The sequence below is a fragment of the Tenrec ecaudatus genome, chromosome 9 (assembly GCF_050624435.1).
Source record: "Tenrec ecaudatus isolate mTenEca1 chromosome 9, mTenEca1.hap1, whole genome shotgun sequence".
Lineage (NCBI taxonomy): Eukaryota > Metazoa > Chordata > Mammalia > Afrosoricida > Tenrecidae > Tenrec > Tenrec ecaudatus.
The window spans coordinates 156,602,790-156,619,792 of record NC_134538.1 but is presented as its reverse complement, the minus strand read 5'-3'; positions in this window follow the sequence as shown (position 1 = coordinate 156,619,792).

Genomic DNA, 17,003 nt, shown 5'->3' with positions numbered 1-17,003 from the left:
GAAGCAAACATTATGTGGTCTGACCAAATGCTCTCAACCAACCATTGCATACCCTCTGCTTTGTCTTGGCTACATGTAGTTCTCTCTCCTACAAGGTCTACAGTCCCTGGTCGCTGCTTGTCTCCAAGTCTAAGTAAGTGCTTAAAAAAAAGTGGACCATACTTGCCTTATCAGTTTTTTCCTGAAAGTTGCCTGACCATGACACCTGAAACAACTGACCTTTGCCATGTGACCTAGACAATGCTCAAGGATGCTATACAAAAGGGCACGGGGGTAGGGATGGGTGGGTGTCTGACTTCCACTGACTTCACCCTGGAGAAGAGAGAATCATTATCTGCATCAACAGCTCAAGGTTGATTCCTAGGAGGTGAAGGTCAGACACACCTCCACCCTCCAATCTTTGTTTTTTAAATCGTTTTATTAGGGACTCATACAACTCTTATCACAATCCATACATACATCAATTGTGTAAAGCACATTTGTATATTCATTGCCCTCATCATTCTCAAAACATCTGCTCTCCACTTAAGCCCCTGGCATCAGTTCCTCATTTTTCTCCTCCCTCCCCCACTCCCTCATGAACCCTTGATAATTTATAAATTATTATTTTGTTGTATCTTTCCCTTTCCGACATCTCCCTTCACCCTCTTTTCTGTTGTCTATTCCACAGGGAGGAGGGAGGTCACATGTAGATCCTTGTAATAGGTTCCCCCTTTCCAACCCACTCTCCCTCTACGTTCCCAGTATCACCACTCACACCACTGGTCCTGAAGGGATCATCCACCCTGGATTCCTTGTGTTTCTGGTTCCTATCTGTACCAGTACCCATCCTCTGGTCTAGCCAGAATTGCAAGGTAGAATTGGGATCATGATAGTGTGTGTGGGGGCGGAGGGAAAGCATTTAGGAACTAGAGGAAAGTTGTATGTTTCATCATTGCTGCATCACACCCTGTCTGGCTCGTCTCCTCCCTGAGACTCCTCTGCAAGGGGATCTCCAGTAACCTACAAATGGGCTTTGGGTCTCCACTCCGCACTACCCCCGTCTTTCACTATGGTAAGATTTTTTTGATCCCTTCAACACTTCTTCCGTGTGGGCTTTGTTGCTTCTGAGCTAGATGGCCGCTTGTTTATCTTCAAACCTTTAAGACCCCAGACGCTATATCTTTTGATAGCCAGGCACCATCAGCTTTCTTTCCATATTTGCGTATGCACCCATTTGTCTTCAGCGATCGTATCATGGAGGTGCGCACACAATGATATGATTTTTTTGTTCTTTGATGTCTGATAACTGATCCCTTTGGCACCTCGTGTTCACACAGGCTGGTGTGCTTCTTCCATGTGGGCTTTGTTGCTTCTGAGCTAGATGGCCGCTTGTTTACCTTCAAGCTTTTAAGGCCCCAGATGCTATATCTTTTGATAGCCAGGCACCATCAGCTTTCTTCACCACATTTGCTCATTCACCCGCTTTGTCTTCAGTGGTTGTGTTGGGAAGGTGAGGCTCATAGAATATCAATTTAATAGAAGAAAGTATTCTTGCATTGAGGGAGTACTTGAGTGGAGGCTCAATGTCCTTCTGCTACCTTAATACTAAACCTATAAATATATGCCCATAGATCTATTTCCCCATCCTCATATATAAATATATTTGCATATATACATGTCTTTATCTAGACCTCTATAAATGCCCTTTACCTCCCAGCTCTTTCCTCTATTTCCCTTGACTTTCCACCTGTCCACTGTCATGCTCAGTCCCCACCAGAGTTTCAGCAGTACCTCTTTGTTACATTACCATTGATCATGCCCTACCAGGCCTCTCACACCCTTCTCGCCACCAATTTGGATCACTTGTTATTCCCTTGTCCCTGGGTTTGTTAACACCACTTCCTTTCCCCCCACCTCCCCTTCTCCCATGTCCTCCCAGAACTGTTGGTCCTGTTGTTTTCTCCTCCAGATTGTTCATCCAGCCTATCTTATTTAGACAGACCTGCGGAGATAATAATATGCACAAAAACAAGACAGAGCAAAACAAAGCAAGAATATACATCAAAACAACAACAAACCAATGACAACAAAACAAAACAATACACAACAAGAAAGAAAACTTGTAGTTAGTTCAAGGATTGTTTGTTGGCCTTTAGGAGTGTTTTCCAGTCCAGTCTGTTGGTGCACCATGCCCTGGCCCCAAAGTCCACCTTCAGCATTTCCTGGGGACGTCGCCCCTCCATTCCCTTGCTGTTCTGTTGCACACCCTTAGTGTTTTACCTTGGTGTGGCGGGATCAGATCGGGTGCCATTCCCACACTGTTTCTCTGGTGTTGTCCCCTGTAGGACTATAGGTCAGTGAGGGGCATCATGTCTCATATTGGGGCTGACCATGTGGTCCTCTGTGTGGACTGGCTGCTCTAATTAGGGTCATCATCTTCAAGGCTTGGTGGGCCAGGATGCGCTCCACTGTCTCCTCCTCCCCCTTCATCAGCACCCATGTGTTCCGATCAGAGATGTTCCTCTCCGGGAGCTGCAGATTCAATGCCGTCTTTTGAAATAAATTCTTCCGGGGGGAGGGGCTGGTGTCCACTTAGTAGTTGGGCCCTTCAATCTTTTGATCCATTTTGGCACCAACTCTGTCTCACACAGCATACGCCACTCTGCTGGGTTTGATAGTTCATTGTGATAGCCACCGGAACTCACAGACCATACTCACAGTTATGAGGTTTATTTAGGAAAGGAGCAGGTTACAATTCAGGTTCAGCAATGCTCAGGATACAATTCTTTGATTGCAACAGCCTGTTCTGAGCCAGGCCAAGGAGGGAGGTCTATCTCTCTGAACTGTACCACCTAATTCTGACCTCTTCCTTGCTTGGACAAGTGTTACAGAGCTCTTTTGCTCTGCTAATAAGTACCCAGAGTCACGCCACTCTGCCACTAAGTTTCAACCTGAGGACATTCAGCTCTAGTTCTAGGGTAAGTCGAGCTTTACCACTTACTCCTCCAGTAAGCCTTCTTCCTGAGGGTGCTCAGCTTTTTCACTCTGTGGGTCAGCAAACCCACCTCACATTTCGTGACAGCCTCCTGGTTCAGCTGCCACCCTTTCTCAGCCACTGCTTCTCAACATCCTGTTCCATCTCTGGTGTTCTCTCTCTCTACTGGGTCCAGGAGGTTCTCAGTGTAGGGATCTTAGATGCAAAAGACACATGTGACTCTTAGCTCTACTTGTTGGTCATGAGCCCCTTTTTTTCATTTCTGAGATGAAGCCTAACAGGATGGCAAAACTGAACAACCCCGTGTAAGGGTTCCATACACCCTATCTGCATGGCCCTACCCCCTACAAGGTTACTGAGTATCTTATTTACATTCCTAGCAAGTTATCCAATGCTCTTGACGGGACACAGCACCTCATTTGCATAGCCCCACACAGTGCTTTGTTGGGCGTTAGAAAGACTATGGCTGGAAGAGCCACATTGCCTGCACCTGTTGTATGCTTACACACTTAAAGGACAACGTACATCCGCCCAATCCCCATTCTTAGTTTCATAAACGAGTGCTTTTAAAAGATCATTTTATCAGGGGCTCATACAACTCTTATCACAATCCATGCATACATCAGTTATGTAAAGCACATGTGTACATTCATTGCCCTCATCATTCTCAAAACATCCGCTCTCCACTTAAGCCCCTGGCATCAGCTCCTCATTTTTTCGCCTCCCTCCCCGCTCCCCCCTCCCTCATGAACCCTTGCTACATAAAGGAGCACTGAACTGCTTGCCTCCACTGATAAATTAGAACCTGAATATTTGTTAAGCAAACAACGTCAAAGCTGCTCTCCCTCCCTCAAGTCCTTGAACTTTGACCCACTCAGACAATTATACTACCTATCTTGAAGGAGAATTTCATAAAACGAGGTTGGCCTCAGAGCAGAACTGCCTGATTTCCCTGTCAGTGAAGGGACCCTTTCATCTCATTTACCCTCATCTGGCTTTGCTTCTCTTTTTTTCAGTTCTACCAATTTGTGCTGTTTATTGAAACTCTAGTGTTAGGTGAGCATACATTAATAATTGTTATAGCTTCTTGATATATTGTTCATTTTTATCTCAAGTGACATTCTAAAGCATCATTTAAATATAATTAAAATATTCACATTTTAATACACATGTATATATGTGCATACACACATATGTAGGGAGAGACAGACAGAGATAGGTGGAGAGAGCGAGCCCTGGTGGTGTAGTGGATCACCTGTTGGACTGCTAACTGCAAGGTCAAGAGTTCGAAATAACCAGATGCTCTTTGGGAGAATGAGGCTTTCTAGTGCTGTAAAGATTTACAAGCTTCTGAAACACACAGGGACAGTTCTACTCTGTCCGACAGGGACACTATGAGTCACAATTGACTGTGAAGGCAGCGACTTGAGTGATGTAATATTTATGCCAAAATTTGACCATTTTATAATTTTTAGTGTATAACATAGTGCCAGTAATTAAAATCATGAAATTGTATAACTACCACTATCACCTAGTTCCAAAACTTTCCTTCACCTCAAACAGAAGCCCTGTAACCATTAAGTAATAACTCCCCATTACCTCCTCCTTTCAACCCCTAGTAATCTCTAATCTACTTTCTGTGGATAGGAATTCACCTATTCTAGGTATTTATGTCATAGTGACCCCACAGGACAGCAGAGAACTGTCCCTGTGAGTTTCTGAGACCATAGCTCTTTATGGGAATAAGGAGACTCACCCTTCTCCTGGGAGTAGCTGATGGTTTTGAAATGCTGACCTTGGCTAGCAGAGCAGCCCAAAGTGCATCTGCTACACCACCAAGACTCCTTCTACAGGGTCCTATGAGTTGGGATGGACTTGATGGCAGTGAACGTGGAATTTGGAGGTATTTCTATCTGAAGCAACAAAATGCTAGTTTTTGTGTGTGCTCGCTTATTTCACTTAGTATGATGTTTCCAAGATTCACCCATCTTGTGGCATGCATGCCAACTGTCTTCCCATGTAGGGTAGAATAATACTCCTGTGTGTGAATATGCCACATTTTGTTTCTTCATTCGTCTGCTGATGGGTACCTGGGCTATTTCTACCTTTGGACTCTTGTGAATAATGCCATCAAGCATTAATGTGCACAGGCCTGTTTGAGTCCTCGCTTGCCATTTTCTTTATGTATAGACCTAGGAGTAGAATTGTTGCGTGGGGTGTGGGCTAGAATTTGAACTGTTAACTTCAAGGTCAGTGAATCAAACCTGCCAGCCATTCTGTGGGAGGAAGATGAGGCTGTCTGCTTCCATAAAGAGTTATAGTCTGGGAAACTCTATAAAGGAGTCACTATAAATTGAATGATGGTGCTGGCAAAGAACATTGAAAATACCATGGACTGCCTAAAGAACAACCAGATCTGTCTTGGAAGAAGTACGGCCAGAGTGCTCCTGAGAAGCAAAGATGGAGAGACTTCATCTTACATAATTTGGACAGATCAGTCACTGGAGAAAGACCTCATGCTTGGTAAAAAGTAAAGGGACAGCGAAAAGGAGGAAAGCCCGCAGTGAGATTAACTGACACAGTGGTTTTAACAGGGGGCTCAAACTTAACAATTGTGAGGATGGTGCAGGACCAGACAGTGTTTCGTTCTGTTGTGCAAAGGGCTGCTGAGTAGGAACTGACTCGATGGCACCTAGCAATGAGTTGGAATGGACTCCTTGTGGAGTGCACTGTGGTTCTGTGTTGCTCTTTGAAGATCTCTGTGTTAGACAGGGTTCTCTAGACAAACCAAACCAGTACACTTATGATTTTGTATAGATAGATAGATAGATAGATAGATAGATAGATAGATAGATAGATAGATAGATAGATAGATAGATACCGCATGAAGGACTATAACAGCTAATTAGTCCACACAGCAGTACAGAGAGCTCAGTTCAACTCACTTCCATGGAGCAGTTAATATACTGGAAGTCCCTCACTCATGAGGGCTGCTGGGTCCAAGGTCAAGGAAGCAGACAGCTGAGTCTTCCCCAGAGCAATGCAGGCCATCTGGCCACAGGCAGCAGGGCAGGTCACCAACAATCAACCCCTAGTAACCTGCCATCTACTTTCTTAGTGAAGCAGACGGGGTGGGCTATCAAACTCAAGCAATGCCAGATGACAGGATCCGACAGCCTCAAGCTCAAGAAATGTACACCAGCAGTGTGGCAAAGCTGGTCTCAAGGGACCTCAAGCTCTAGCGACATACTCCACAGGTTGGCTGTCCCACAGATAGTGTAGCTCACAAGTTGAGACAGAGAACTAGCTAAAGCAGCTGCATGCTGGTCTGATCACCAGAGAGTAGGAGAGAGAGGGCTGGGGCTTAGTGAGTCATTTATCTCTTTGCCCTCCAATCAAACATAGATCTTTTTAATCCCACATGTTCCTATTGGCCAGGCTGGCACAATAAACCTACCTATCACAAACTGCCAGACAGTTTATACAGTGATGGTACTACTTCACAGTCCCACTAGCATGAATGTGGGAGGGTTCTGGTTTCTCCATATCCTTGTCAACATTTGTTATTTTCCTCTTAAATTAAAAAAAAAATTCTTCTTTTTTTGTTTTACACACCAGGGCGTTTTATTGAACTTGCTGAGAGATGAAAATACATGTGCAAACTGCTGTGGGCAGGAGTGGCAGCAGGCAGGCCAGACGTCAGGTCATCCAGCAGGGCAGGGCTGGAGGGTCCAGGACACAGTGTAATGTGGTGCAGTGACTAGTGGCCTTGCTGGCCCATCATCTGTGATAGGGCTTGGAAGCTCATCACTGTGCCCATGACGACAAGAATGACGAAGATGAGGATTCCCAGGAGGCTGAGGACCGTAGATGATGCTCAGGTACTTGGCAGTGGACGTGTGACTCTGGGCCCCAATCATGTCGCCCACCATCTTCTGGTCCCTAGACTTCACAGAGTAAGCATGGGCCATGAAGCCAAAGCAGCAGCAGTTGAGGAAGAACACATTGAAGAGGGACCAGATGATGTGGTCAGGCACGTGGGATTCACTCTGGATGTTGATCACGGTGGACTGCATGGGGGTGGCGTGGTATGGGGCCTGCATCCCACCCATCTTGATCTCCTCTTGAGCCATCTACTGGGTGTGAGGACACAGAGACCTGCAGAATGGGAGAGGCCACATTTTCTTCTTTTGATAAAGCATTTACTGTAGCTCTGATTTACATTCCTCAAGGAGTTATGACACATTGGCTGTAACAATGGGCTCAAACATATCAGTGCTTACGGGAATGCCTCTGGACAAGGCAATGCTTTGTTCTATTCTACATGATGTCATGATAAGTCAGTGCTCACAGACAGGAACTAACAACAATGACCAGGACTAATGGTATAGACTGTCTTTTCATGTGCTTATAAACCATTTGGATATCTTCAGTGATGGTATGTGTGCTAGTCTGGGTTGACTAAAGAAACAAATTCATAGACACGCATATATGTATAAGAAAGAAATTTATATAAAGAATAATTGTATATTAAAAAACCCAGCCCAGTCTGGATCAAGTCCATAAGTCTGATATTAACCCATATGTCTGATACCAGTCTATAAATTCCTCCTCAGACTCATGCAACACATACAATAATGCAGAATGCAGGAAGATCACAGGCCACTAGGTGGAAAGTCTTGTAGATCCAGTGGTGGTAGAGGCATCTCAGCACTGTCATGGGTCTCCACATGGCTCCTCCAGCTCCAAGGTTCTGGCTGCATCAGCCTAGTTCCATCTGGCATGTCAACAGTAATGTCTCACAGGGAGAGAGTGTGTCTGGCTTCCAGTGAGCTATTTATCTCTGTAACACCTCCAAATGAGGTCATCAATCTGCGACCTGATTGACAGGCCAAACTCCACCCCTTCACTCTTAATAGTCTCAAGTTGACACCAGATTATGTAACAACCAGAGTATATAAAAAATATTCAAGACATCCTTTGCAGGTTTTAAAATTTAGTTATTTTTCTTGTTTTAACAAATTTGTCTGATACTCACTCATCTACTCCATTTTTCCCATTGCTGTTAGCAAGGACATATTTCCCCATCCTTTTTACTTTCAACCTCTTTGTATCTTTAATAAATAATTTTGATTTCCTAATTGGTATTCTCTATTTGATAGGGAACTGTTATGATAACTTTCTTTCTTTACTTTTTCCATCATGGTGTTCCTTACTTCTTTGAAGTCTTTGGTTATAAGTCTTTAGGCTGCTGACTGCAAGGTCAGCCGTTCAAAACCACCAGCCGCTCTTTGGGAGAAAGATGGTTTTCTGCTTCTGAAAAGATTTACAGTCTCGGAAACTCACAGGGCAGTTCTACCCTACCCTATAGGGTCACGATGAGTCAGTATCGATTCAATGGCAGTGGGTCTTTGGGTTTGAAGACTTTACGTCTGCTATCTGGGCCCTGTCACCAGATAATTTTTCTTTATTGCGCTCACCTTCCTGTTTTACTGGATGTCTCAATTTTTTGTTAAAAACCGAGTGTTTAAGTTAATACACGGGCATTGTTGCTGTTTGCTTGTTCAGTTGCTTAGTGACTTAACTGGATCACTCAGTGAATTCCGCTTTCCCTGCCACTTTAAGTCTCTGAAATCTCTCCTTAATGGGGACACTCTTAGTCATCCACAGTCACATCAGGACAACAGGGTCTCTTTGTTAAGCTCTTTCTCTATGGATATCTCACTGGGCTCTTCGTCAGCACTGTTTGTCAGCTGATTACGCTATTGTTTTTTTTTATTATGATCCACCCTCCAACCCCACTGATCTCAGGCCTCTTTGAAGCAGCAGTCTTTGAGGTTGGTTCTGTCCCTATGGGGCTCTTCTTAGCTGTCTCTTTCTGCTACATTTTTATTTAATTTTGTGTTTGACTTAATCGTTTTTTGTATAGAGTTACCAGCTTCTGCTTAATTGCATGCCACCAGATGGCCATTGTTTTGGTCAACACTCTAAGGTTTGAAATTCCCATCCTCTGCAACAAATAGTCAGTGAGGAACCATCTGATTTGACAGCCTCTTTCTCCCTGCCTTGGCAAAAATCTCTGTGGAACTACTTCAAAAGGGGGTGGGGACAGTGGTCCACTTTGCTTCTAGAGACAGCCTTGCTTTACAGAGAGGTATGGGGAAGCCTCTGCACTTCTCAGCTTGCAAAAGGAACTCGGACCTATGAGGACAATGAAGTGTGACAACAGGGGCCCCATATTCTTGGTCTGGCACTCCTGGGGTACAGCTTCTGCCTGTGCAGAAGGCGGCTGAAGAAAAAGAGCCCCTGTTTCTTCAGCTGTTCTTACCTGGAATAGAGTTTCTAGAACACTGAATGGGAGGAGATAAGACATGTGGGTGGCCTGACTCTTCTGGGGACATATAGTTGGCTGAGGCTGGGAGATGGGGGCTCCGTGTTCTTGGTTGCTTCCTCTAGGAGTGGAACCTCGGACGTGCTGAGGTGGAGTGTGGGTGTGGGCAGATTTCTGTTTACATGTCACTGATTCTCCTGGTTCTCTGGCAGCCCCAGGGAGTTCATGGTGTTGTTTGGCTTGTGCATGTGTCTCCACATGGTTGTCTTCCTCGTCGACCGTCTCTGTTTGCATCTTCTTCTTGACTAAGATAGCCCTGGATTGAATTCAGACGCATCACACTTCACTATGACCCCATGTCAATCGAGCCGATTTCATCTGTGAAGACCTAATTTCCAAGCAAGGTCAAGCTACTGCTACAGAGAACGTTTCTGTGCTGTTTTTTGAGGAATGCCTTTCAATCCATAACAGGGAAGATTTAAAAATGAACTAAATGCAGCATTCTGCAAGGGCATAACTTGGAGGAAAGTACATCTAGGGGATGAGAAAAAATAAAATAAGTAGCTTTTCAAAGAGATTGAAAAAAAATGTGGTGAGTTCAATTAGTAAGAGTCTTATTTGGCTGGAGAATGTGGGGAGAGCAGGTTGGGCTGAGTAGATAATCTTTCAGACCATTCTACTTGTACTATTTTCTTTTTCCCCCTTCTTAATGACATACCATTTCCCCCAGCCATTAAACTATTGTTTATTTTTGTTATATGAATGTATCGTACCACACCTTTCTATGATTATAGTTAAGAAGTTGACTTTTAAGAGTTTTGGCTACCAAAAATAAATCTCCTTTTACACATAACTCTATTGGCACCCATCTCTGATGATTTTATTGATGTTTATCCCTCAAAGGAGTAAACTGGTCTCCAGAAGAACTGTGCTAATTCGTTATTCCGTCAACAATGTAGAAATCAATTCCAGTGGCTGCATAATACACCAACATAAGCATTTAAAAAAATAATTTACTTAATTGTTTCCATACCTAACATTCCCCAACACAAAGTAAGGAACTATTTTTCTGAACAACATTTACTGCAGGAGAATAAATAAGTCCCACTCCCATGGAACATTTGAAATGTTTCAAGATTTTCACTGTGTTTTACAGATAATTTGATAATGCCTGTGCATATCTATCCATCTATTTAATGCCGCTGATTAGTTTTCTTAGGCTAGATTTCTGGCCCTGGATTATTCTGTCAAAAATCCCATTTAAAACACTTTATGTATACATTGCTTTCTGTTTTAATTAAGGCATTCTGGAGAAATGGAGATTAAATTTTTCCTTTTGTTTCTCCAAAGCATAAATGTATAGGTTTATCAATGTTACTGTTTTATCAATATTTGAAGAGATTTATATTAAAATTTGTTCTTATCTTTATTTCTTATTGTTGTTTCTCAGCAGGATTGCTTTTGTTGGTTTTTGTTGCTGTTATTATTAAGTTGAATGCCTACTTGTATTAGTCTGGGTGGGCTAGAGAAACAAATTCATAGACACTCATATGTGAATAAGAGAGAGCTTTATATAAAAAGAGTCATTATTTATTAAGAAAATATCCCAGCCTAGTCCAGATCAATTCAAGAGTGATATTAACTGCTATGTCTGATACCAGTCTGTAAATTTCTCTTTTGACTCGTGGAACACATGCAAAGGAAGATCACAGGCCAGCGGGTAGAAAGGCTTGTGGATCCAGTGGTGGTGGAAGCATCTTAGTGCTGGCGTGGGTCTCCACGTGGCTCCTCCAGCTCTAAGGCTCTGGCTGCATCAGCGTAGCTCCATGTGCTGGTCAACAGGAATGTTTCTCAGGAAGATGAAGCAGAGAGAGAGAGAGAGAGAGAGAGAATCTGGCCTCCAGTGATCTATTTATCCCATGGCGCCTCCAAATGAGATCACCAAGCTGTGACCTGATTGACAGGCTAAACTCCACCCTTTCACTCTTAGTCTCAAATTGACACCAGGTTATGTAAGTACCACACTCCTGAAATTCTGTATTAATTTGACAGAAAGGAAGTGAACTAAGTAAACCACAGCTTGAGCCTTGTGTGAAGAATCTCTCAGAAGAGATGATGATGGCTAAAGGATCATGCGATCACTGGCAGATCGGAGAAGGAAAGGAGGGCTACCTGGAGAGCACGAGGACTCCCAGGAATGCCTGGTTCCTCCAAAGAGGCGTCCAATCCCTCAAACCTGATCAGAATGGTTTAGACGTTTGATCAGCAATGATCAAAGGGAGTAGAGGTACATATTATTATATACACAATCCTGCAATAACAGTATTCTGTTAGTAGGTGCACAGGCAGACATGCAAGCTGAACAAGTGTTGGGAGGAGAATGGGACTATACTGAATATACGCAGGATTGACAGAGAATTTTTCCACACATGTCTTTACCTAAGCTGCAAAGAAACCCACGAGGCTAGTAGAACAGACGGAGGGCAAAGGTGTGGAAAGTTCTCAGCCATAACCTAGGGAATGAGAATTGGCAGTTCCAAACTACCAGCCATTCCACAGGAGAAAGATGCAGATTTCTATTCCCTTAAAGATTTACAGCCTCTTTCTAAATTCAATGCAGTTCTGATCCAAGTCCCCGCACAATTCTTCAAAGACATGGACTAACTAATCAGCAACTCTATATGGAAAGGAACTCAGGGTAAACGAAACACTCCTAAATAACCACCAGTCGCCAGGCAGAAGTCATCGAAGAAGCCAAGCCATCAGACCGAACTGAGATTTCTCCAGCGTCATTTAAAGGCATAGAAATAATGCTGCAGCGAAGACTTTCTCTCTCTCCTTAAGTAATCACTTTAATACAAAAGAAAAAGGAAGTCCTTCCCACTGAAACAAAATCTCAGGAGGGATTTCCTCAAATCCTTCCCAAAGAAGCAATGAAAGTACAACCAAACAAAAATGAGGTCATGACCTCATGGAAAAACACCAAAAACCATGAATGAGGAAAACATGGCAAGAAATCATAGCTGTGAGTAATTCATTCGCTTACCCCGTTACTGTAGTCTACATAACCATGAAAGAGAATTGTTAATATTGTTAATGGGATGTAAGATGAGGGAGAGCAGGGTTGTGGATTTTGCTCATTGTTATATCATAAGACCATGGTAAATACCTAATAAATATTTGCTGAATCAATGGGGGAAATATCACATAACAAAATATGGGTAACATACTTACAACAGATTTGGAGAACAATTTCAGAACACGCTAATCAAAAAGACAGATGGAAGTACGTGCGGATGGTAAGAATATGTATTTTTTTAATATGGCATCAATAAACATTGCGCTTTTCTGTGTTGGTTCATTGAGAAAAATAGATTTAAATATGTGTTGCAGGTTGAGAGAAGAATAAATGGATCATAAAGAAAAAAACAAAATATTAATTGAACTTAAGTATTAGACAAGCAAAATAAGAAGACCCCCACTGAGACCAAATATATCTATTACAGCAAAACCCACTTACTAAGATAAAAATTACACATCCAACTAGGATCCCCAGTGCTACAGTGGCTTACGCATTGGGGGGCTAACCACCCAGAGTCACCAGTTCTAAACTATCAGCCACCCCACCGGAGAAAGATGAGACTATCCCCTCCCTCCACGATTCCAGAGTCTCTATAAATTCAATGCAATTCCAGGCAATTCTGATAGAAGTCCCAGCATGATTCTTCAAAGAAATGGAAAAACTAATCAGCAACTCTACATGGAAAAGAAAGCAGCCCAGGATAAACAAAACACTATTAAAAAACATAAACAAAGTAGGAGGTCTTTCTTCCCAGATTTAAAAACCTGTTATATAGCCATGGTAATCAAAACAGCCTGGTACTGGTACAATGATATAGGCATAGACTGAGTGGATTGAAATAGACCACCCAGAAAATCAACCAAGCCCCTGCAGATACCTGATTGTTGACAAAGGACTGAAACACATCGAGTGGGGAAGCAACAGCCTTTGCAATAAATGGTGCTGGGAAAACTGGATTTCTACCTGTAAAAGAATGAAAATGGATCCATAACTCCTACAGCATACAAAAGGAACTCAAGATCAATTAATGACCTAGATACAAACCCTATAATTATAAGGGTCATCCATGAAATATAGGGGCAAACTTAAAGGCTCTAATACAAGGCAGAAATACACTATCAAACAAAATGAAAACATCCATACCACAGAAGAAAAAATAGAGAACTGAGACCTTCTGAAAGTACAACATGCATGAACATCAAAGGATTTCATCAAAGGAATGCAAAGAGAATCCACAGATTGGGGGAAAAATATTTGGCAATGCAATATCAGATAAAAAGTTCATCTTAAAAAGTTACCATATATACTCAAGTATAAGCCAACCCAAATATCAGCAGAGGCACCTCATTTTACTACAAAAACTGCATTAAAAATGTGCTGAGAAACAGCTTCTACATGAGTATATATCGTATATAAATTTATAATATCTTAAGAAAAATATAAATAACTAGTCAAAAAATGAACACAGGACATGGCGTCTAATATACTAAAGATGACATCCAAGCAGTCAGCAAACATGAAGAAATACTTGCATTCGTTAGCTCTAAGAGAAATGCGGATAAAGACAAAGATGAGATACCGCCTCACACTGACACTCTTACCAAAATTAAATAAAACAGAAAACAATAAATGCTGGAGAGGCTGCAGAGAGATTGGAATGTCCTTACTTTGCTGGCGGGATTGCAGAATTGTACAGGCCCTTTGAAAACAGTACCAGGATCCTTCACAAATATGAATAGAAAGACCTTAGGATCCTCCAGTCTCTCTACTTGGCACATCCTCTGAAGAAAAAAAAAATAGAACATGAACAGCTATGTGCACATCCACGTTTATCGCAGCAATTTCTATAATAGGAAAAATGGGGGAAGCAATAAAAAACTATCCGTGGAGGAATAGATAAACTCTGGTACATACATTCACTGGGACAGTATGCAGCCTTCAAACACGTCGAGGCACTGGCAAAATGGGAAGGCATTATGCTCAGCAAAGTTAGTCAGTCTCCTAAAGATAAGTAGTTCATGACCCCATGTTTATAAAAGAAAGAAAGCGGGTTTCACACCAAAGAAGAAACTTTGAAGACTATGACAAAACCAGGGTGCAGATGAGAGGGTAGGGGGGTGAGGAGGGGTGGGACTAAGAGAGAAAGAGGGAGGGTGGGAAGGGTAGAAAGAGACACCCACATGGAGGGGCAGAAGTTTACTGGGATACTGCCACTGTTTGGGTGTGATGGGCCGGGCTGTGACATATAGTATGTTTTCTTTGTATGTGTTATAGTCCACAAATAAAGTTTTAAAAAGATTGACAGCTTTGGAAACCTGAGGGAGCCGTTCCACTGTGCCCTACAGACTTGCTGTGAATCAGAATCCACTGTGGTAGTTGTTTTCCTGGGATTATAAACCCAAATGTGTTCAACAGACAAGAGTCACGCCTAAAACAAAGGGACCCAAAAAAGGTTGCAAGTAAAAGATGATGATGAATCAGCCCCGGCCGCAGTCCCAGTGGGAAGCAGATGGCAGGCTCGCGCTAGGAGAAACTGAGATGATAATAAAGAACTCATTATAAAGGCATGGACTGTGTGGAGTTCATGGAGTGAGGAGAGACTCTGTCAACACCCCCGGCCTGAAGGACGGGATTAGTGTTTCCTAGCGTTCTATGATTGGATTGACGATGCTGTAGGTGTCGAATGAGCAGACCTTGTTCATGATATGTGGGCAGCTTGTTTCGAGCAAGCCAATTTATGAGAGAATGCCATACATGAGAGCGAGAGTACTGACTGACTTCTAGTAGCCAAGGCTCGGACAAAGACAGGGATGTTTACTCCCATAGTGTTACAGTCTCAGAACCCCACAGGGGCAGTTCTACTCGGTCCTATAGGATGCCTATGAGTTGGCATCGACTCGATGGCAGTGAGTGAGTGAGTGGGTACCCAAGGGAACAGAGTGTGTCTTGTTCACCAGTATCTTCCTCCCCAAACCACAAGTTAATGGGTATTTTATAGGGAAGACTTGGAGGTGGGGTGGGGATCTTCTGGAATAATCCATCTTGAGACGGGCCTGCTGGTTCTGAGCTTGCTCTTCGGAACGTGTACAGAGAGTCAAGTCAAAATTTCAGCTCAAGATAGTGTTAGCTAGGAACAACCTTCAAATGGAGATGGATTGCTTTCTAACTTCGAAAAGGAAATGGCAAAGAGTTGTCAATGTTTCATGACTTCTGACAGAACTCTAAGATCGAAGCAAAGAACACCAAAGTACATGAAACCCCAATACGATGCTAGGGCCCAGTGTGACATCCACCTGAGAGAAGCTGAGGCGTTTAGTGGGGCCTGGGGTAGGTGATTTAGGCAGCTGAAGAAAGACATGTCTCATGAATGGCTGGCCAACTTTGAACCGAGGCTTTGGTTAGCCGATATAAGAGGCTGTTGATCAGTGAGTCAAACCACATACCATATTCAGAACTATGGATATGATTCCGCCTGATGGAGACTCTTGACTTTACACCCCACTGGCCCCATCCCCTTAGCTTCCACTCCCACATGGTCACACGGAGTGAGGTCTGGAAACGCTTTCAGTATATTGATGAGCTTCTCCTGGAGGTATCCGGTCCCCCTCTGAGTCCCTTGGGAAGCCAACTCTCCTGGTGAGCTCGGAGGTCATGAGAAGTGATTGAGGTAGGTCCCGAGGAAAGCTGGAATCAGCATATGAAGGAACAGCCTTTGGCTTTTATGCCAAACAGAGGAAGGGTTGCCTTTCCTGGTGGGAGAGGATCAGGAGAACAGTTAGGCTCAGAGTTCTCCATCCTTACCTGTGTCAGCCCATGTGCCCCACCCCCATCTCAACACACCGCTCCTTCACCATCAGCGCCTTTGCCTTAGTGAAGAATTGCTCTCACTCTTACAGTTCCAGGGTGGCCTTGATCCTTAGGTCAAGATGACCTGGAAGGAATCAAAGGGCTCCCTCAAAGCTTCCTTCCTTCTTCTTCACCTGTGTTTTCAGGTGTCGGTTCATACTCTTCATTTCTCTTTTCCTTGTAGATAGACTGGAAACAAAGATGGAGGCCAGAGACCAGGCTGGTAGTGGCCGTAATGCAGGCAGGACGGGACAGGAGTGTGGAGCTTGGAATAGAATGGAACGTGTACAGAAAGGAAGGAAGGCAGGGAGATAATCAAAAGATGATCTTCATGCCCACTGTTGTTGCTACAGTGACTGAGTGACCAAGGCCACCAGCTCTCAACTCATGCTACTTCTGGTGACCATCTGTGTCATCTTGACACTGCAGAATGTCATCGATTACTGTCCCCCTCCACTCTTCACCACACCAGGGAAGGGACTCAGGGAAAACCTAGGGTGAAGCCAGTGAGCTGCTCAAGGTACAGAATGACGGGAGATCTTCACTCTGGGCATGACCTCAAGAGTGAAAATCTCATGAAGGTTTGCATCGCCCCATCCTCATCCCAGCCTGCCCACACCTCAGCCAGAAGGGCACCCCTGTGTTGCTCAAACATGAACAAAAATCCTAGAAGGGTTTGTTCCTTGAGGCACCGCTGTCCGGGGTCACTCCTGGCATATCATTATTCTGTTAGAGTCTCAGCAGGAAACAGACGGCACACTCAAATT